Source organism: Talpa occidentalis, unplaced genomic scaffold (genome assembly GCF_014898055.3).
Source record: "Talpa occidentalis isolate TD23 unplaced genomic scaffold, MPIMG_talOcc4v2.1 talOcc4.2, whole genome shotgun sequence".
Lineage (NCBI taxonomy): Eukaryota > Metazoa > Chordata > Mammalia > Eulipotyphla > Talpidae > Talpa > Talpa occidentalis.
Genome location: NW_023602073.1, coordinates 5187795 through 5211059, shown reverse-complemented (window position 1 = coordinate 5211059; position 23265 = coordinate 5187795). Strand labels below are relative to the sequence as shown.

Sequence of the window (23265 nt, the reverse complement as noted above, 5' to 3'; positions counted from 1 at the left end):
AAAATCTGAGTCTGTTTTTGGGGTAGGTAATTGATGTTTTGAGAAAAATAATTTGATCAGAACACCTAATCCCGTTTTATTGTAACTGAAGATAACAAAACAGATGCTGTCACTCTAATGTTTAACTGCCTAAGCTTTTGAGAATTCATTCATTGTGACGAGGTAGCTAATCTTAAAGGGGAAGGAAACACGTCTCGAAAAAGAGTTAGCATGAAATACGTTTCAGGATAAATATTAGGTTCAAGGTTTTATTCTCTTTTTTTGGGCAAGTGAAGGGAAGAGCTTGAAAAATCAGCTTGATCCAAATCTCAGGTGAGTTGTGCTGGGATCGCCCTGTTCTAATCTCTACTGACCTTTTCTTCCTGTAATTAGAATCACTGCCTAAATCACTATTAGTTAAGGAGACCTAATATTTAGATAGATCTGTTTTTAAATCGTTGTTAAATTGGGTGCAATCAGGTTCTTCTATGAGCTCATGAGTCTTTAGACCCAGGGTGAAGGCTGTTTCTCATTTAAACATTGTCAAACCAAGAAGAGTGATTCGATTGCTCCTGGATTTTGCATATGTCAGCATAGTAGAAGCTTAGTCATGCAAATCCCTATTACTTAGCATGTCCCAAGCCCAGAAATACAGAGCTGTGTTGCCATATTTTATCTGTGTTTGTAGTTGAAAGCATGCCTTCTATTGTGCTTTTAAAGAACAGATGTCAGGACAATGTTTAAAGCACATAACCCGAGTATTGAAAAATGTTTTGTTTTTTTTTTTCTGCCTTGAAAGGAAAAAAAAAAAAAGAATCCACAATAATGAATTCAGTCTGCCAGTTAGTATTTTCAAGGAATATTTTAACTGTTGAGGGACTTCCCAACCTCTAACCTTTAAATAATGCCCTCATACTGCCGAAGAAGGTCAAAGCCATTGTGAACTCACAGTTTCTTGGAGACACACCAAGACAGCAGTGTACACCTCAGTCTTTCAGGGATTGAGACTCCCTTCGAACATTGTTATGTTCAGATTTATTGAACAAACAAACAGGGGGACAGCCGTCAGGGACGTATTTACTTTGAAGACCTAGGTGAGGATGAACCAAAGGCAAGTGAGCGCTCAGGAAATATCAGTGCAGGAGCAGTGAGGGTTGGAAGTCCAAGGATGCACCCTGGGGACAATGGTAGGTGCACAGGCCTGAGAAGGAAGAAGGGGTAGATGAGACAGATGGTCCAGAGTAAGGAATCGAGGGCTATTCTGTGCAGGGTGCTGATGAAGGGCACTCACACGGGCAATGAAATAATGAGAGGGACACACCCAACGAAACCAATGGGCAGAGGGCGTGAAAGTTCACAAGCCTATTTGCCCACACCTGGCAACCACTTGCTGCATTTGTCGCAATGTCAGGCATGGTATGACTGGAACAGGAGAGGTGTTCCCAGCAAGAAGAGGTGAGGTTCCTCCCTTTATCTCACTAGATAGAGTTTATGGCGGGAGAGAGTCAGATAAATTGCAGTCAGAAGCTCGGAGCTGGAGTGGGCCTCAGGTTGACTAGCACAGTTTCCTTGTTTTTGAGAAGAGAGGTTAATGCCTGGTTTCGAAGGTGCCTTATTTCATATTGCGGTTGAGTTAATCAAAAGCTTCCTTAAACACTCCTACACTGCTGGTGGGAGTACAAACTGGTCCAACCACGATGGAAAGCTGTGTGGAGGCTCCTCGGTCTGCTAAAATTGGAGCCTCCATACGATCCAGAAATTCAACTCCTAGGAATCTACCCAAAGGACACAAAAACATTAATTCAAAAGGACACCTGCACCCCTACGTTTACTGCAGCACTATTTACAACAGGTAAACTATGGAAACAACCCAAGTGCCCAAAAATAGATGACTGGATCAAGAAGATGTGGTACATATACACCATGGAATATTACTCAGCATTCAAAAAAGATAAACTCATGCCATTTACAGCATCATGGATGGAGCTGGAAGGGATCATGCTCAGTGATATAAGCCAGAAAGAAAAAGAAAAATACCAGATGGTCTCACTCATAGCAGGAATCTAGAAAACCTAAATAAGGGATCAGGAAAAAGGCTAATTATGATAAAGTAAAAATCAAAATCAACAGGCAACGATAAACCAGAGACACACTACAGGCGGGGAGAAGGGAATAGGATCAAAACAAGGGTGGTGGGAATTTTATGGGGACTATCACAAAGACGAAATGCATACATTGTACAAGCAAGAAAAATGATGTAAAATATTTGAAAAATTAATAAGACAAAACAAAAAGTTTTCTTAGAAGGTTGTCACATTGCTCAAATGCAGCGGCAGGGCCTAGACTCAGGCTCAGAGTCAGGCCCAGAAATTTCTACTACTTTCCTGCACTCCACAGCATTCCTATTTTCTCTCTCCCAACTGCTTTGCAAATTAGCACCCACCCAACAGAGAGGCCTGGAGGAGAGACAAGCTGTCACCTAATGGGGGTGATGCTGTGGGAAGCAACATGCTCATCGTTTTAGAGACTCTCCTTCCCAATTTATCTGGGTAGCAAGTGCCAGGTTTGGGAGAAAAGTTATCAGAAGAGCAGGCATGAGTTTGCAGCCAGAACTCCGTGTTTCTGTGGCTTCACTGCTCTTTGACAAGCAGTATCCGTGGGATGCACCTGACAATACCATCATGGAATTCCTCTCTCCAGAAAAACAAAGCAGCAAGATCTCCAGGCACTTCTCACAGTTCTTCATGAATAACTTGTTTTTGTTTCTGTTGACAGTGGAGTCAAGGAAGCGATTTCAGGGGAGTCTCAATGAATCACTGACCTGGTAGAGACTTGTTTCCGGAGCCCACTTCACGGACGCAGGAATTGTGTAGGGTGTGAAGTGGTTGGCAGCACCCCCCAGCTTCCCTCTGTGATTTCTTCTCCAAGGAAGACTAAAACAGCTGCTGCATCTCCAGCGCTGGGGTGGCGCCACTGCAAGCAAGGGGGGCATTCAAGGCAGTTCCCTGCCCTTAAGAAACTTACGCTCTATGGAGAACCCAAAGCATATATTTGAAGTACTTGGAAATAATTACAAGGTAACTTGCATTTTATTCTCCTCTGAGGTAAAAGATCAAAGGGGCTTCGCTCCAAGGGGTCATCATGTTGGTGCCTGTCTGCATCGCCCAAGCGCTCTCTGGAGGCATTTGGACCATAGAGTAGGAGGGGCCAGGAGGAGATTTTAGTGGCTCTTGACTCCCAGTCTCTCCCCTGGATCTGTTTCCTCACCAGGAGTCTGGGAATGTCAGTGCTGGGTCTCTGACTCACCAGGATGTTGTAAAGTTGGTGAGACACGGTCTGTCCTGCACCTTTGACAGAAAGGCAGCTCTTGAGATGAATACAGGGTGTTAATGCTGATTAGAGCAGTTTCGATTTGCATTTCCATATACCAGACAACCTAATCCGCCCTGTCTAAACATGGAAATCCCATAACTCTGCCCAACTCATCACTCCATTAATCCACTTAACCCCGGCCAATACATAATCTAAATATTTAATCTTGTCTATTTGTTATCTGCGTTTACTTCGTGTTAACTCATGGTCTGAATCTCCTCTGTTTGTCCATTTTAGTGGAATCTGACTTCAATCCAGAGTATCCCAAGAGGGGAGGGACAGTGTCTTATCCATTTCCTGCTTTTCTGGCACCCAGTACTAAACCTAGCACATAGTAGGTGTCTACTAAATGCCAGATGTTGAGGGACAAGAAGCTCCCAGAGTGACTGTTCTTTTTTATTGCACATGCAGACAGGTCTTGAATATTCGCCACCCAAGAATCTTACTGTTGGAAACGCCTGCCAGAGTGACTGGCACATAGAAAGAGCTTAATGAGAAGGTGGATGCATGGTATTTGGTCATGTTATAGCATCAGGAGAATAAGAAAAAGGACTGTTCTGGAAGGGAGGGCACCTGGAATCTATTTTCGGTTTCAGAATGTGTTGGTATAGGAGGTTGGTCAAACCCAGTACAGTTGCAAGGGCCTAGTGTTCTCATCTGTGGCATGGACAGAGAGGGTGAGGGCGACCCACAGCTGCTTGACTCGGATGCTTTGTGCAGGCCTGAGAGTCCAGGAGCGGGAGAGGAACCAGGAGCCATCACAAGCCTTGGAAAGAACACTTCCTCCCCCATGAGCACGCAGGGGAATGGGCAGGAAAATGGGGTGCCGCCTACTCACTCTTGCTGTCTGTCCCTCATAGCCTGGACTCAGGGCTCCAGACATCTGCTCATTCCATCTGCATCAGCTAATGTTTGTACAGTGCCCCGGATGCCTGGGCCTGGAGTCACCTGGGGGAGGGCGTGTGTGGAGAAGGCGGGCAGTGGGTCGTGATTATGCCAAAGCCTCCATATGGACTGTATTTTTCCCGTGCAAACCCCGAGCATGTGGGAGGTAGAAGGAGAGTGAAGGAGATCCTAATTTATTGCTCATTCATGTTTATTTTCACTCTTGGCTGGTTTAGGGCATTTTTCTTAACGTATTAGGGTCACAATTTCATCGACTTCAAGGATGCTGGAAGCTCTGCGTGTGTGTGTGTGTGTGTGTGTGTGAAAGAGAGAGAGATCTGTGTTAATATGACTTGGGCTCTTCATTTTTTTTCTATGAACTTTTTCTGGTACAATTTTGATTTTTAACCTAAATAATTAGTCATCCTAGCTAAATAGGATTCTCTCTCATAGATCACTACACTTGTCACCATCTTATCATGATTAATTAATTTGCCTAGATCAAAAATTAGGACATGACTTAGCTATTTTTAAAAAGAAGCTCCCTGAGCTGCTATTTTCCTCCATGAATCTACCCTGCTGAAATCCCTTGTGGTCTCTAATAATAATAGTACTAGCTGCTATTTGGTAAGCATTATGCCGGGCCTGATGTTAAATAGTCCATGTATCTTGACATAGGAAATATCTCCATTTTATAGATGAGGGCCAGAGAGTTTCTCTAGGATTAAAACACAGGTTTGGGGCCTCCCTTGTGGCGCAAGGGGTTGAGCTCAGCACTGTGAAGCTATCGTAGCCTCTGCAGCACAAGTTTGATCCCTGGCTGGCCAGGGAGCTACCCACATGGCTCAGCAGACCTCGCCAGTCTCCGCTGCTGCTCCCCTCAGCAGTGGATTTCAGTCAATCTGCCTGTTCTGCTCCCCGTTCTGTCTCTGGTGAATCCTCTCACCCTCCCGCGCCTCTGGCCTGTACCCCAGTTCTTGTATGCATAAATAAATCAAATAAATAAATCTTTAAAAACAAATGAACAAAAAAACGCACAGGTTTGCTGGATTTGGTCACCTCCTGCAAATTGGGTCGTAAGAAAATTGACTTAAAGCATGTTTTGAACATCCCAGAGTAGGATGAAAAGTTGTCTGGTTGAGAGTGGCAACACTAGAGGTGAAATCAAAGCTCTGTGCTCTTGGGAATAAAGGCAGCTCAAAGGAGGAGAAGGGTGCCTGCTGAGGAGTCTTCACGCGCCTGTCTCCCTGGGCTATTCCTAGTGGCGGATAAAGTCAACTTCAGGTCTTAGGAAATAGTTAATACTGTTGTGTGTGCTGATTTGTCTTTCAACCTCAAGGAAAGTTAGTCTCCGGATGGTGCAGCTTTTCCTAGCGCTTGAGTTCATCTATCCACAGTGGTAGGCCCCGTGCTGGGGCCATGGTTGCAAAGATGCAGGAGACCTACTGTCTACTCTCCGCAGCGCACAGTTTAGTTCCACCCCTGGTTTCTCAGCGCCTTTGCTTTGAGACCAAGTCACCCAGCCAGGGATGTGTGATGTGTGGTGCCTATGGTTCTAGGTAAATCTCAGGCTTCACGACAGCCATAACCCAGCTCTCCTCCAAGCACCGAGTTTAGCTATGACGGACACAGCTAAACAAGTGATTTAAGTGCACCTGAATGTGACGAGCCCCCTCAGAGGCGCTGGTGGTCCAGACCGGTGAACAATGCATACAAGAACTGGGCTGTTTATTTAGTTATTTATTTATTCATACAGGAACTGGGGTACAGGCCAGAGGTGTGGGGGTGGGTGAGAGGATTCACCAGAGACAGAGTGGGGAGCAGAACATAATTTTTTTTTAGAATATAATTTTTGATTGTGTCCTATTCGAAGATCATTCATTAGTAACTTGTTCTAACTATTCATGGCGATGTTATCTGTATTAACTTGATATTCTGTGGCTAGAACACTGCCAAATACAGGTAATGGTGGGCCTTACTTTTAAAAAGCACTTTTTGATGATTGTGGCCAAGACGTCAAGTTTTCCTAAATCCCGAACTGTTTTCCTGCCTTTCTTTTTTTTTTCTTCTTCTGCTACTGACCACTTCCTGCTTACTCCTTGGAAATAGCAGAAAGGAAAAACAATGTTAGGATACAGTTTTAGAGTGATTGAGATGTGGCCACAGCGAGGGGACATGAGGGCACTTACATTAAAATGATACTGAAACATTTGTTAGTGTGAGCTGCAGAGGCTGCAGATAGCTTCATGGTGCTGTGCTTAACCCCTTGCGCCACCAGGGAGGCCTGGAGAAAGATTTTTAATAGAATTGATTTGCATAGGGAGAGAGAAAAGAAAGGATTTCAAATAACAACAAACTCTGACAATTATCCATCCCCTCATGGGCGAATGTCCAGTCAGTCTTGGTCCAAAGCAGGGCAGCTGAGGTCTGAAAACTTGGCACAACTCTAAGGTAACTTCTGGCAAGGAATAACAAGAAAGGGGTTAGGCAGGTCACAAAGAGCTGGGCAGAAGGAAAGACTCAAAATTAAAAATATACCACATAATCTATCATGAGGTCAAGACAATGCCTGCCATTGTCTCTGCCAAGGTCCAGGAGCACCTTCCCTCTCCTTCCCTTTCATGGATCCAAATATTTGTTTTCTTTTTCTTTTTTTTTTAAAGATTTATTTATTTATGCATACAAGAACTGAGGTACAGGCCAGAGATGTGGGGGGTAAGAGGATTCAAAGAGGATTCACTAGAGACAGAGTGGGAAACAGAACAGGCAGATTGACTGAAATATAAACTGCTGAGGGGAGCAGCAGGTGAGACAGGAGAGGTCTGCTGTGCCATGTGGGTAGCTCCCTGGCCGGGGATCGAACTCATGCTGCAGTGGCTGCAGATAGCTTCATAGGTAGTGTCTTAACCCCTTGCGCCACCAGAGAGCCCCAAATATTTCTTGATATCAGTATATTACATTTTTCACAGTTGAATTTCATCAAAAAGGGTGAGGATAATTTAACTTTTGGATACAGAGTATTTACACAGGAGATACAGTTTCATCATCCCTATATAGACAGTGCCTCCCTAGGGGTGTTATTAAACTGGTTCTAAAACACTGAATGGGAAATCTTTTTGGGCTATATTTAGATCTTTACTTTGATTTTGTATTTGTGTATATAGTTCTGTTGAAAACTTGTTCAAAAGAAACTGGCCTGTATTTCTTCCCATACAAAGCAAGCAAAGAGACCAGGGGAACAGGGCATGTGGTCTAATGAGAGCAGACTTGGAGTTCCCTTAAGGAGTGCTGTGTAGTAGACATGATAGGTTCTGGACAAATTAATGATTATTTGGGGGAATGACACATTTTCCTCCTCAGCACTTCCAATCTGTCCATGAGTGAGAAGAGAAGCAAGACTTCAGTGTTGACTTCCTGGGAATAAAAGTCACACTGTGCTTTTGAGATCTCTGGGCCTACGTAAAGCCTGTTCAGTCTTTCTTTGGAAAACAAAAATGCATAGTTATGAGTCAAAAGCTTAATGTTTTACAACCCAAATGCCCAAAAATAGATGACTGGATCAAGAAGATGTGGTCCATATACACCATGGAATATTACTCAGCATTCAAAAAAGATCAACACATGCAATTTGCAGCAACATGGATGGCGCTGGAAGGGATCGTTCTCAGCGAAATAAGCCAGAAAGAAAAAGAAAAATACCGGATGGTCTCACTCATAGCAGGAATCTAGAAAACTTAAATAAGGGACCAGGAAAATGAATAACTATAAGAAAGAAAATATCAAAATCAACAAACAACTATGAACCAGAGACACTCTATGGGGGGTGGGGGCAGGGGAGGGGAGGTATTGGGGTCAAAATAAGGGGTTTGCAATTGTATGGGAATATAAAAATAAAAAAAAATTTAAAAAAATGAACAATGATGTGGAAAATATATAAATAAAAACATTTTTTAAAAAAGCTTAATGTTTTATATGGCTGTGAACTCAGCAGTTTACTTATAGAATTTGACCTAAGAAATGTGGGGTCCTCCCTAGTGGCACAAGGGATTAAGTCTCAGAACGAGTTTGATCCCCAACCAGGGAGCTAACCCATAAGGCAGACCTCTCCTGTCTCGCCTGCTGCTCCCCTTAGCAGTGTATTTCAGTACATCTGCCTGTTCTGCTCCCCTCCCCCCGCTCTGTCTCTGGTGAATCCTCTCAACCCTTGCCTCTCTGGCCTGCACCCCACCTCTTGTATGCATAAATAAATAAAATAAGAAAGAAATAATTGTGGATGTGCCCAAAGTTTCAACTGCAAGGATGTCCATCTCAGCATTGTTTATAAAAATAAAATTTGGAAATTACTTAACTATCCAGCAATAGAGGGTTGGTTAAATAGCATATGATAAATCCAGATCATGCGATACTACAATATCATTTAAAATGGTATTGAAGACATGGAAAAATGGACAATATGCTCTTGAGAAGAAAAAGATCAAAAGTGGTATGTATGTGATATTTTTAAAAAAGAACATATTCATGCATAGAAAAAAGAATATAAATGTACGTGGAAAATATTAATGGTTATATTTGCTCCGTCAGATGAGTGTTTACTTCCTGGATGCAAGTCATCTTTGTCTTTAAATGTTTATAATGATCACATGTCTTCTTAGTAAAAAAAAAAAACTAAAAAACTGTATAACAAACATCAAATGAGAAGCACCTTTTGGATGAAAGCGCAAATAGAAGAATGGTTCTCTAGTAATCACCACACTCAACTTGATTGTAATACAAATGGTGATAAGGTATGAGGAGAGAGGATGTTTGACCTTGAGGCCTCTGTGTATATTAAATCCAGAGTTTTAGGTTGATTTTTAAAAAAATATGCTACCTAGAAATAAGTTTTCTTCTAGCTCTGAGAAACACCAAGGAATGAATTCTGCTCCAAAGAGGCAAGAAAAGAGTCATGCATGTGACTCTTATGCAAAAAATGGCACATGTAATATGACAAATGCTAGTAAGAAGGATAGAACACTTGTGATGAATGTGTTATTTTATTTCCAATATATGACATAGCAATCCTAGCAAGAACTTCTAAATAAAACTTAAAAAAAAAAAAAAATCTATCATGGGCCTCCCTGGTGGCACAAGGGGTTAGTTAAGTCTTAGCACGATGAAGCTATCTGCAGTCACTGCAGCACGAGTTCCATCCCCAGCCAGGGAGCTACCCACATGGCACAGCAGACCTCTCCTGTCTCGCCCCCTGCTCCCCTCAGCAGTATATTTCAGTATATCTGCCTGTTCTGCTCCCCACTCTGTCTCTGGTGAATCTTCTAACACCCCCCCCCCCCCCCACCTCTGGCCTACACTGCAGTTCTTCTATACACAAATAAATAAATCTTAAAAAAAAAATTAGTTGTGATTATTGACCAACTAGATGGATGGGGTTGTGCACTAATAAAACAATTAATATTTTCAGGCCAATTTTGAATTAGATAGTGTCCTGACCAAAGGGCCCACAGGGACAGAGGATGCATGCTCTAAAGGGTTCTGCCCATCCATGTGCACAAAGGTAAAATAGACTCTCAGTGTGAAAGATCTTTGCTGGAATTAGTGTGCATAGCGAGCGAGGAAAAGTGAGAATATCCTTAATAATAGTTTCCCAATAAACCCCTCTAAATTACCCTTCCCTTTATGAGCCAGTGCTCAGCCAAACAGGGTAGCCTGAAGCAGGGCTGCAGAGGCCCAATCTTATCACAAATATAAGGCGCCTTCTGGCAGGGGACCGCAGGAAATGGCTGTGTCTAGGGAGAGACACATTATCTGACTCCTCCCAAAATTACCTTGGCGGCCTAGATATTCCATCTGTGTCACTTGACACCACCATTATGACTAAGAACTATAAAGGAGAAACTGAGTCCCTGAAGTGGGGGGTGAGGTAAAGAAAACTTGCCACATAGGTAAGGAACCTAACCAAGAGCAAGGTAAGGAGATACATAGATCAGGAAAGCTCAGGTGTGTCCTCTGAAAGAGGAGGTTAGGGCTGATGGGCGATTACTTGAGCACTGAAGTCTTAGGAGTCAAAGGCAGCTTAGAGTAATGGCCTTCAAACTTTATGCGGGTGAGGACCCCTTGTTAATATCAGAGAATTTAATGAGCCTCATGTGATAGTCATTATACTTTTAATTATCTTATTGCTGGAAACTACTTGGTGCAAGGATGGAATTGCAACCTCCTTTGCAGTTCCCCCTTAGGGACCTGTGGTCTAAGAGGCAGGATCCACTGGGGAGGATCTAGGAACTCTAGCTTTTGGTGCCCCACCCAGGCACAACATGGCAGATAACCCTTTGTAAAGGGCAGGAACGGACACAGTGCAGGTTTTCTGATCCCATGCAGACCGGGTCAAGGAGGAGTCAGAGTCCTCAGTGGCTTTTTTGCAGGTCTTTTATTGGGGTTCACCAGGCATATGGCAGGCAGGGGTGCTGGCTGGGGGGCTCCCTGGCGTTCTCTGCTTCTGCTACTTTGCTTCTCTCATCGGCTTCTTTCTCAGCTTCTACTGCTGCTGCTGGCGTCCCCGTGACGCCGTCCTTAAAAGCACAGTCTTAGCTCAGCTGAATCCCATCTACCTCTGCCCACACCCTATTCCAGGTGCCCGCCATCAGGCATGCATTCAGGACAAGATCCATCATCTATCCTGATGGCGGAAGGGCAGAAAAGCCTGACATTTTCTTTACCCTACAGTCCACCCCCTCAGGGTTTTCTACCATACAGTCTGTACATATATATATACACAATTTTCTAAGCAAACAAACAATGCAGCCATGGCCCACAAAAGCAAATACATCAAATATAACAAAATACAATATAACAAAATACAACAGAACACAAATAAGTCCAGGCAGGGCCCCAACCTAGTGCAAAAGACAATTATTGGTACCAGCAGATGAGCCACCAAATCTGCTGCCGAAGGCGCTGCTCCTACGAGGGAGGGGAACCACTCACGGCATCTACTATATCACACCAGGAGCCGTCGGGCTTCCTGGCCTTCTCTGGCTGTCGTCTCGGCTACAAGGCACACACAGCATCCACCCCCAGGATGCACTCGCTCTGGGACTGGCGATTCTCTTCTGTTGGGGGTAATCGCCAGCCCTCAGGGTTTCTGTCTGCAGTCGCTCCAACACTCGGCCTTCACAGCCACCCATGCGACTCGCAGACCCCTGCACTCAGGCCAACCCACTGCACAAGCACGTGGGTCGGGGATCCAAACTCTACATGTGGCTTGGGCTCCACCCCAAGCCACGTTCCCCACCCGTCCCCCAAGGACAGGTTCCTCAGCTCCTCACGCTCACTCAGGAATGAGCAGGGCATCCCCCACAGGTGATTTGACGAGACTCCCAGGGCTTCAGTTTACCCAGGCTGCTTAACAGCCGCTCAGGGCTTCTCAACTTACCATCAGCACCGGCTTTTGCCTTCTCAGTTGGCTTTTCTCCTCCACCTGGCTGCTGGGCATGCACAGGCTGCTTTTGGCCATCAAGGCCCACTGGCCACCCCCAGATTCTCAAAACAAACAAACAAAAAAAAAAAAACCATAACCTGCCAAGGTCCTCCGCCTCCTGGCGGGATTGTCAGTCCAAGTTCATCAGTCCATGTCCATCAGTTGAAGTCCATTGGCCTCTCCCTGCATCAGCACCGGCGAGCGCTGAATCGTGGTCCTCTCCTTCCCGACGATTCTGCTGCCTCAGGGGTCATTGGCCGGTCCTTTCGGGTGTCGTTGGCTGGTTCTCTCGGGCGACTCCTTCACGCCAGGCATGGTCTTGTCCTGTAGCTCCTGGACCTTGTCCATCTCCTGGGTCGCCATGACGCCTCCAGCGTCGTCACAGGCAGCCTGTTCTCCTTAGTCCCTCCAGGTCTTCGGAGGGCTCCACACCCGTCTGCATGGATCTTGCCGACTTACGCCAATTGTAGAGGCAGGACTGGACCACTGAGCAGGTTCTCTGATCCCATGCAGACCGGGTAAAGGAGGAGTCAGAGTCCTCAGTGGCTTTTTTGCAGGTCTTTTATTGGCGTTCACCAGGCATATGGCAGGTAGGGGTGCTGGTTGGGGGACTCCCTGGCGTTCTCTGCTTCTGCTTCTTTGCTTCTCTCATCGGCTTCTTTCTCAGCTTCTACTGCTGCTCCTGGCGTCCCCGTGACACCGCCCTTAAAAAGCACAGTCTTAGCCCAGCTGAATCCCATCTACCTATGCCCACACCCTACTCCAGGTGCCCGCCATCAGGAATGCATTCAGGACAAGATCCATCATCTATCCTGATGGCGGAAGGGCAGAAAAGCCTGACATTTTCTTTACCCTACACCCTTGCTTTCAACTGCCTCGGTTTTTCCTCTCTTCTTTTTCCAAACATCTACAATCAGGGCCACGAGAAAGAGTTCTCTCAGCAAACCCACTATTTGCATCTAGCCTCCAAGAAAACTCCAGTGGGATCCTTCACCCCAGATCCTCTTGCTCTTGGTTAGGTTCCTGGTGAGATAATTTTCATGGATGAATTTGATCTCATTTGTATTAATAAACTTTGACGGAACCATTGGGAAGCTGGCTCTTGCCAACTTAATCTTTTGAAATAAATTATGCAGAAATAGAAATCAGTTTCCAGACCTCAGTACAAATTGTCCCACCCGCCCATCTGTGTCTTCTACATTTTCCATGATCAGGCATGCTATTTGGATACAACAAAATGAGTTTCCAAGGTACACCAAAGGTACTTTAATTTCTCTACTTTGTGTTTGTTTTGTTTTGCTTTCTTTTCCTTTCTGCCATTCTTCCTCCTTGCTGAGGCTAATAGAAGCAAGCATGCTCCTAATTATAATGTTTGTGTAAGACCACAGTGGCTGGAGAGAGATTGTCTGCCCTTAGGGTACGCTTGCATCCAATGGGGTAAGACTGAAGAACAAGTTTATGGGTTGGTGAATGTTTTGGAAACTGTCTCCCAAACTGATCTGTATTGTGTATAAAAACAATAATTTTCCAGGCAGAGCTTTTTGTTGTTGTTATTGTTATTTGTCTGTCAAGCTCAGTAGTGGCTCAGCATGAGCCCTGCGTGATAAGAGTAGTTGACAATTGGGATAGAATAGGGACAGGCTCACCTCTGATACGCCGGCTCTGTGGGAGGTTGGGGGGTTTGTGGCACTAACATGATAATCAGAAGTGAAATTGTGTCCATGTGATATGATACTCTCCCCGGGTGAGGCTGGTTTCTTTCTCTTTGAGGGATAAATTAAGCTCTTTATTCTTGTGCTGTTTATTAGCTCTGCCTGACCTGATTTCCCTCACCCAGAATATGGAAACTTGGTGTCTCAAGTTCTCTGGCTGAGGAGTCACCATGTCCCGAAATAAACATTATTTCACGAGTCTTACTTTCTTTGACTTATAGCACTTCGGGACAGAACACGTGGCTGGGGAGGGTAGAAAGAAATGCTGGAGAACTCACTTTCCAGGCTATGTCCCAGCTTCCGAGAGCTTCTGAAGACAGGTTAGAGATTTGATGGTGCAGGTCCGGGTGTCTGACCTAGGACATAATTCGCGATTCCCCCACACATCTAAGCCGACTATCCAGAGAGCTCCTTGGCTCTCCAGGATAGAGGAAACTCAGCAGCCTTGCTTGCCTCAGCCCATCCTCTCTCTCAGCTCTTCATCCTTCTGCGTCTGTGCGAGTGCCTCCCTGTAATCTCCGCAGCACTCTCTCTGGGGGTGCTGTCTTGCTGGGGCGTCTGGATGCTGTCTTGCTTGCTCACCCTTGACCTGGTCCTCTTGGCCTCCCCCGTGTCCTTGGTGGGGATGCTCTTGTGAGCACAATTGTCATCCTAGTGCCCAGACGCCGCTAGGATTTATTACTCCAATTGGCAAGTCACCTCGGCTCATTCTCAAGGTTGTCACTTCACCTGTGTTGTCCCAGGAGGCAGCCACTTGAAGTTCCCTTGGGTCAGCACCATGGTCACACTCAGCCTGGGGAAGTGTCCAGAGACTGTGGCGTGCTGCTAGGGGAGGCGCAGTGGACCAAGGCTTGGGCCCTGGAGCTGTGGCCTGGGCTTTAGCCCATCACTGCTGCTTACTAGCTAGGTGGCCTGGGCAGTTAGCACTCTCTGCCCTGTTTCCTCAACCACAAATGGGCATGACGGCTACGGCTTCTACCTCACAGGGGTGTTGTGAGGATTCAGTGAGTGGATATCGGTCCATCGTATGATAAATCTACGAGACAGGTTAGCAATCATTATGATTCGGCTCTGTGCATGTTACCCAACATTTTCTCCTTCAGTCTAAGTGATTCTTTCTGTTCCCCCAGTAGAGAAACCACCTGCCTTTCCATGGGTGCTGTCTTTAGGGAGCTCCCCCTCTGGGCCAGCTCTGGCCAGGCCCGCAGCCACCAGCCACCAGCGGCTACCGAGCACTTGAGATGTGGCCAGTCTGATGGAAGGCGTGCAGAGCGTGTAAGAGGGACACTGGGAGCTGAGGAAGTGACTGGAAAATACCTCAGAGAGTGATGTTCATCCCAGGTTGACGTGATTGGCTGTGACTAGACTATATTCTGTGAAAGGAAATATATGATTAAATATTAATTTCCTGTTTGCTTGTAATTTTTCTTAATGTGGCAACTAGGAAAAAGGTTGCATGGTGGTGAAATATACATAAGGTCCAATTGACCATTGGAATCATTTCTCGGTGTACAGTTCATGGCGTCTGTTCACACTGCCTGCGTCACCACCACCCACAGCCACATGTTTTCCCTCTTTCCAAACTGAAACTTGGTCCCCAGTGAACACTAACTTCGCATCTTTCCCTCGTCACTATGATTCTACTTCCAGTTGCTGTGAATTTTCCAATTTTAGGTCTCTCCTATAAGTAGAATCACACAGTATCTGTCTTTTTTGTGATTGGCTTATTTTACCGAGCATCATGTCCTCAAGGTTTATTCATGTTGTAACAGGTGGCAGAATTTCACTCCTCTAAAATGCTGAATAACGTTCGTGTGTGTGTGTATGTGTGTGTGTGTGTGTGTGTGTGTGATATCTTTTATTTTTTCCTTGGCATTGAGCTCTTTCTACTTTTTGGTTATTATGACAATGCAGAGAATTTTAAGTGCAAATATGAGGTCCATCATATTTCTATTGGGGATCACTGGGCTAGAGTGTCAATAAATTGCTAAAGGGTGATACTGGGTGGCTTCCCAGAAGTGCCTGTCAACACTGCCCTCGGTTGCCCCGGGTTGGGTCTGTTGCTGAAGCAGCTGGACAGCTACTTGGCTCCTTGGTCACTTTCCCAGGAGTCCCGAATTCTCTCTGCGCTGTTGCTTCTCTTAGGTGCCAATCCTATGTTTGCCTTTATCTGCCCCAACTTTGGTTACTGTGGAAATTCTTCTCAAGAAGGCCTGGCTCTCACTCTAAGTAACCTGGAGTCTCTGGGGGGAAGGTGACAGGTTGGAAGGTTTCTATCTTCCTTCCAGAATCAGGGTACATGGCCTGGACGCTGGTGGGGGCAGGGCTGTGCTTGGGGTGTGAGGCGACAGGGCAGAGTTTTCTCTGCATCTCACGGATATGGAGACACCGTGTAGGATGGTGGCATTTCCCAAGGGCATGAAGCTGGGACGCAAAGGGGACTTCAGAACTGGAACATCTTTTTAGAGGGTAATTCACCCAAAGGGATATATAATTTTTTTTTATGTAAAGCAGCATCACATTGGGGTAAGTTTCTTTGGTTTCTGAAAACACTTTTGAACCCACTTTGGAAGCAATTAAATGTGGTCAGAGCTACGTGGGTCGCTACCATCCTTCATGATTGTGTGGATGAGGACAGAAATAATGATTGGGTTTGACAAATCCCGTTTCAGGGACTTGAGCAAATCCTTTTAGATAAACAAATTTGGCCTCTCCCCCCCCCCCCCCGTAATGTTTCTACTATAGCATGTTTCTCACGAGCTTTGAAATCTTCAAATATTTTTATTTTTCCAGAACCAGTAAAAAATATTTGGGTGTTCTCTCTCTCTCTCCACATGCGAGTGTTCGTGTGTGTATGTGTGTGTCCTACTCCCAAATTGTATCACCAACAAAGCAACAAAACTTTATTATTTTAACAGAGTAAAATAGAATAAATATAATAAAGTTGTTTTATATTACCTTTCTGAGCCTCAGTGGATCTTCCTGCATACATCTGGGATCCTTACTTTATTTATTTTTAAAGATTTATTTATTTTTATGCAAGAGCTGGGGTACAGGCCAGAGGCGTGGGAGGGTGAGAGGATTCACCAGAGAGAGAGAGCGGGGAACAGAACAGGCAGACTGGTGAAACACACTGCTGAGGGGAGCAGCGGGTGAGACAGGGGAGGTCTGCTGTGCCAGGTGGGTAGCTCCCTGGCCAGGGCTCGAACTTGTGGTGCAGTGGCTGCCAATAGCATCATAGAGCTGCATCCTAACCCCTTGTGCCACCAAGTTACTTGTTTTCATTGTATTTCTCAATGTATAAACTCATTTAGCATCATCAGTAATCACCGAATGAAAACTTCCAGGCCGGCAATGTTACAAACAACAAGACATGGAAAATTCCTTCAGATTCTGATGGCAAACACACAAATCATGAGCCCAAGAGGTGGGATCAAGGGTTGGGGGCGATGGGCAATCCCCCACACAGAAGAAAAACATGTGTGCCTAGTTGACATTAATTATCTGTGTGCTTTAGAAATAAGGTCTGCGACTCACCCGGGAACTTTTTCAGATTTTCAGAAGTTTCTGGATGCAGCCCCCCAGCAGGGTGACCTCCCAGTCCTGGACTGGATCTGCTCAGGTGGCGGATACTCAAGTGCAAGGGGCCTTCCTCTACTGTTCCCCCAGTCTCTTTGGGAGATTAGTGTAATTAGAGCCTGTGCTTGTACAGCACTTTGACATTCTCAGATGGAAAGTGCTAGATGAGCGTAAAATTTTATAACTGTAATGGAATCCAAGCAAATAGCATTGTAATAAATGGGTCTTGCTGCTGATACTGCATTTAAAGGTCCTCTCTTTATTATCTCTTGTTTACTCTACGTGATGAACCGAGGTGATTAATAACAATGATAATAATTACTCCTACAGCATTTTATGCTTTCAAAGGGCTTTACAACTTGTTCATTATGTAATCTTTAATCTTTGCTGTTACTGCTGTGCTAAGTCAGTGTTGTTTGTTTGGTTTTTAAATTTTTCAGACACCGAGACATCTGAGGAACAGATAGGGGAGCTGATGCTTGCAGGTTCACACAGCAAGGCAACGTGGAGCTACTAGGTTGTCATTGGAATTTAAGCTATCTGATGAGTTGGTGAAGAGACTGTGATCACAGGGAAAGAAAAAGACGGAGCATACAGGACTAGGCAGCCCATCGCTGTGCTCCAGATATGAGGGAGTGAAGCAAAGGTGTTTGGAAAAGCCAAATGAAGGCTCACCTGACTCAGAATTGGGGTGTAGAGGGTCCCAGCTCTTGTCCCCCGCTCTGTGAGGCCAGGATGCTCCAGCAGAACTTCTGGGGAAGCCTGTGTTCATTCAGCTGTACTTAACACCTGGTCAAGGTGGATCAAGGGTAGTAGGGCTTTATGTGGCAGCTAATTGGGTGCTATAAGGGACAGACCCCCAAATTGTAGTGTCAGCAACTGCATTGCATAATCAGCTGCTCTGAACGCCCACTTGGGGATTGGCCGGCGCTCAGCGACTGCCTAGGTATCTGCGAGACAAGCAGCGTGTCAATTACACCGCGGACGACCAGATTTATGTGCTTTTTGGCAGCGCCGCCGAGCTATTAATCATGTCTCATGAACAGGCCCCATGTAAACCAAAAGCAAATGGCACATCTCATGGACCATCCCAGCAAAAAAATGTCACATTTCCTCTTAAATCTTCTGCTGACATCTCAGCTGCTAAAAACAAGAATGGATACACAGCGGCACAAGCAATCATCAAGTACGACCTACTATTTTTTTCCTTTTTTTTTTTTTTTTTTAAGAAAGACCTACCCATGTTTTCTGAGCTGCAGAGATCGGTTTCCTTGTCAGCATCTGGAAATGACATATTTCACATAAAAATGCAACACTTTCTTTTAATGAGAAAGCGAGGATTTCATGCCTTGCCTTTACTTTTATTACATTGTCGTCTGGATGGGCCATACATGTGGATTTCTTATTACTTGCTAAGCTACATATCTCATGAAGTGCAATACATCTAATGTCATAATTAAATGTCGTCAGGCTAATGTGTATGAGTGTTTGGAGCGTTAGCACTAATTGCTGTGTTAGCATGAATTAGACAGTGAAGTAATTAGAAGCCCAAATGCATCTGTGTCTTGTGGTGCAGTTTAGTGTGGGCTGTGTACGTGTGACCCAGGGTCTGTTCGTGTGAACTGGTCCTCCCCACTTCCCCTTCCTACCTTTCACCTCAAAGAATGTACTAGTCTCCCTTTGCTGTGCAGGAGGCTCTGAAACCATGTTTGGAATGGATGCCGTTGTCTGTAACTGGGATTCCACGTTTCTTTAAATAAGCAATTTTCTGTAATCAGTCAGCAGGGAAAGCTTCACTCTGAAAACCAGAATTAATGGAAGACAGGCTTTAAGGTTTAAAGAAAAAAGGTTTATCTTCAGGACAGATTAGTTGGGATTGGCGTGTGTGTGTGTGTGTGTGTGTGTGTGTGTGTGTGTGTGTGTGTTGAGAGGGGAGTTGTGTTGTGAAGGAGAAACTAGGAAGAGGTTTGTTTTTATCTTGAGATCTTTTCTAATCTTTCCACACTTGTCAAATCCTTAAGATCATCCTGCTGATCATGTGACACCTCTTCCCCTTTCGGCCCCCAGCTCTGAGTTTTGTGCTTATGGGAGCCAGAGGCAAGGCCTATACAAATCATTCCCCGGGCTTCTGCCACCTCCGGTGTCCTAGGGAAGCATAGACACAAGGCCAGGCCTCTCCAGCCTCTGTTCCTGGGGCCCTGGCCTCCCGCTCTGCCCGGGGCCCTCGGTCTCTCTGCAGGCATCGCATACCTCTTCTTGTTGGGGTCTGACTCTATCTCCAGGCAGCTGATTTTAATGCATACTGGAGCCTCGGGGAAAAGTGTAACCTCTGATAACTTTTATCTGCTGGAGCTGGCCGTTACCACCTGCTTGATTTTGCAGGCAATTTTAATTCCCTGCTGCCTGGCAGTTGGGAATCAGAAGCAGTCCTCCGATGGCAGTTACCCCAGAGGCCCTTCCCACAGCCCCGAGATATGCAGTGTGCGCGGCCTGTACCTGCCTCATTCCTCCAGACATTTTTTTTTGTGAGGAATGCACGCATTGGCCCGACTCGCCTCTGAGCAGCTTTTCACCTCGGGTTTAGCTCTTGTCCTGGAAGGACTGGCAGGGCCCGCGCTGTTGTTCCCGCCTCTGCCAGGAACAGGAGAATAAAAAAGATCGTGACTGTCTGACAGTTTTGACAAGCCTTGTCAAATTCCCGCTCCCAGAGGTGCCTCTTGCCCATTAGGAGGCTGATTGCTTACGGGGAGCCTCGTGCATTCCACCAGAGACAAGATCAAGGTCTAATGCACCGTGTACACCCGGCCTCCCATCCCTTGACCAACCCGTTTTGTCAGAACGGCTTGTCAACGAATAGGCCTGGCGTTGGGAGATAAAGTGTTGTCATTTAGAAATAAACGCTGTTATTTCTCTTCCCAATTTGTTACCTCTTTTCCACCTCCTCCCCCCCCACCTCCCCGAGGCTCGAGGCTCGCACACTAACAAAATGCTAAAGCTGCCACGTCCCCCCAACAAGCCTCGAGCTCCACCGGTGTGCACCAGAGCTCCAGCGCGCGTCGGCGGCTTCCTGCTCCTTGCCTTCCTGAGCATCTCCCTCCCAGGCAGTGTGAGGGCTCGTTAGAACAAATCCCAAAATCCACCGTGTATGGATTTGTGTATTTGTGTAGCCCATCTAAAATGGGCAGCAGCAGCTACCCTTAATTCTTCCCTCTTTGCTTGGCCGGTCGTGTTCACACGTCCTTGGGCGTTGGACAATTTCCAATTTAAATCAGATACGCTGGGGCCTCCCCTGGTGGTGCAGCGGTTGAGCGCTGGGCTGTGAAGCTGCCTGCAGCCTCTGCAGCGCTGGTTCGATCCCCGGCTGCTCCCCGGCCACCTGGTGAGGGTCCCACATGGCGCGCAGACCTCTCCTGCCTCGCCCGCTGCTCCCCTCAGCAGTGTACTTCGGTCCTTCTGCCTGCTCTGCTCCCCACTCTGGCTCTGGTGAATCCTCTCACCCTCCCGCGCTTCTGACTGTACCCAGTGCTTGGATAAATGAATAAATAAATAAATCTTTAAAAAATAATAAAAAATAAGTCAGATACGCTTAGCGCAGTGCCGTGAAGTCTTCTTGCCTTGGCTCTTTATCTTTCCGGCCTCGTGTGATGCCTCTATTTGCTCTTGCCCCTTTCAGAGTGCTTACCACTTCATGTGATTATTGACTGTTTTCTTGTCTATATGCTCCATAAAATCACAAATATGGTGGCGCGTCTACCTTGTTCTCTTTAAAAAAAATATGTTTATTTTTTGCATAGAATAACTGGTGGTGAGAGGACTCACCAGAGACAGAGTGGGGAGCACAACAGGAGGATCTACTGAAATACACTGCTGAGGGGAGCAGCGGGAGAGACAGGAGCGGTCTGCTGCGCCATATGTGGGTTATCTCCCTGGCTGGAGATGGAACTCAGGCTGCATTGGTGATAGTGCCGAGACATAACCCCTAGGCCGCAAGGGAGGCCCTATGTTGTTCATCACTGCATGCCATTCAGAAGCACTGGGTTTGGTGTACAAATGATACTCCACAAATATTAGTTGAATGATTGAATGAATGTATGAGCATAAGATATGGTGCCAAGTTGCTGCAGGACTCATCCTGATCTTTAAGTGGTTGAGAAAAAATCCAAGTTAACAAATCTTAAAAATAAATAAATTGTAGAGTGGGAAATTTGCTGCATGAGAGAATAAGGCTAATTTCTATGGGGATGGTGGAAAGGTCACAGGGGATCAGGAAAAGTTTCTTGGAAGATGTAGAGTTTAAATCACATTTTAAGTGTCGCAGGGGAGATTTAGGGTATAGGGAAGAGGGGCAATTATTCACCAGAGGCAGACTACGGGACAGAAAAAGTGGGCTTATCGAAATACACTGCTCAGGGGACCAGTGGGAGAGACTAGAGGGTTCGTCTGAGCAGAGAAACCCCGAGGCTCTATTTACATTCTAGGCATCAGTGATTGGTTAGGGTGACTAGTCTTGATTCCTGATCCAGGTCATTAGCATGATGGCTCAGTTCCCATGGCCATCCCATCCACTCCCTCTGTCCAGTCAAGCCTCAAGATACCACAACATTAAGATTTGGTGGAGTCTTGACAGCCCAAGAAGGGGCAGAACTTGGGGACAAAGGAAAATGTGAGATGTTGGGGTTCAGGTCGTGGAGATCAGTGTGTGGGGTTCTTGGGTTCTTCTGAGAAAGAACTCAGCAGACCTTCCCATCACCACACAGCACGTTCATTAAGGGAAGAAAAGGAGAGAGGACGGCTGGCATAGACGCAGATGGGCAATCTTAAAAGCTAAGAGACGCATTTTTGAACGGGGCGGCTTTAAGAAGGAGACGTCTGCATAGACACAGGCAGTGAGCTGCATTTTGCCAGATGTATTCTTTTTTTTTTTTTTTTTTGCCAAAGTATATTCTTTTATAGTGTTCTTTGATGAAATTATTGTGGAAATTATCTCCTTGAGATAAGTCTTGTGTGATTGATAATCTTCTCTGCCCCCACCCCTGGCTAATAATCTTTTCTAACACTACCTCAGATTCCTGGAAACGTCCATAGCTGGATTTAGTTTAGGATTCATTCATCATCCCTACCTCCACCTCTGGTGTTTGTCCTTGAGAGACCTTCCATCCTAAATTTTTCTACTCTCAGTTCCCACAGTAAGCTCCCTTTGTTAGTTTTGGGCTACCCAGATCAATCACCTGTTACTTTTAGTAAAAGCTCTTGTTTTTCTTCCAGATGTCCGTCTTTTCTGCCCCTCATGGAGTCCAGCAGGGCTGATGCCTTGGAGGTAACTGGGAACCAGGTGTGGACAGTGAGATTCAGGACTAAATATGAAATGAGAGACATTTCATGAAAGAGATAGCAATGGCAAGCATGTACATGAAAATTTCCTCACATTATTAGTCATCGGGAAAATGCAAATTAAAACCAGTGAGATACCATTAGAATGGATAAATAAAGAAGGCAACAAAACCAAATGCTGGTGAGAATGTGGAACAATGGGAACTCTGATACTCTCACACATGGCTGGTGGGAGTACAAAATGCTGCAAACCAGTTTAGGAAAGTGTTGGTGGTTCTTGTCTTCCTCTCTTAGGTATGTACTCAAAAGAAATAAAGACAAGTATGTTCAATAGCTACAAGTATGTTTATTGCAATGTTATTCCTCATAGAAAAAAACAACAACTACCTAAGGTCCATCAACAGGTAAGTAGATAAACAAAATGTCATGTCCATACTTTGGAATACTACTCAGCAAATAAAAAGGAAACCAACAGCTGGAATGGATCATAAAAGCATAATTTTGTTGAAAGAAGCGACCCAGGCCTCTCTGGTGGCGCAAGGGGTTAAGCACAGCATGGTGAAGCTATCCGCAGCATCTGAAGCAAGAGTTTGATCTCCAGCCTAGCCAAGGAGCTACCCACATGGCGCAGCAGACCTCTCCTGACTCGCCTGCTGCTCCCCTCAGCAGTGGATTTCAGGGGATCCACCTGTTCTGCTCCCCACTCTGTCTCTGGTGAATCTACTTACCCCCCCGCCCCCGCACCTCTGGCCTGTGCCCCAGTTCTTGCATGCATAAATAAATAAGTCTTTAAAAAAAAAAGAAAGAAGTGACCCATAAAATATTACATACTTAATCCCTTTTACATGAAGTTCAAGAACAGACAAAGCTAATTTAAGAAGATAGCAATCAGAACAATGGTTGCTTCTGGGCAGAGAGGTGGATTTTTAAGGG

The 23265-nt window shown here is 45.6% G+C and overlaps 1 long non-coding RNA gene across 2 annotated transcripts; it reads left to right on the top strand.

Annotated features, from left to right (window-relative positions):
• The first annotated feature begins 980 nt into the window (after positions 1-980).
• On the top strand, positions 981-22318 carry LOC119253074 (uncharacterized). Of its 2 annotated transcripts, none has more exons than XR_008552878.1 (3): positions 981-1166; positions 2755-3056; positions 22267-22318. It is a non-coding gene; the product is annotated as an uncharacterized LOC119253074 (long non-coding RNA). The 2 variants fall into 2 exon arrangements; XR_005126981.2 differs by lacking the exon at positions 22267-22318 and adding an exon at positions 17442-17686.
• The last annotated feature ends 947 nt before the right edge of the window (positions 22319-23265 follow it).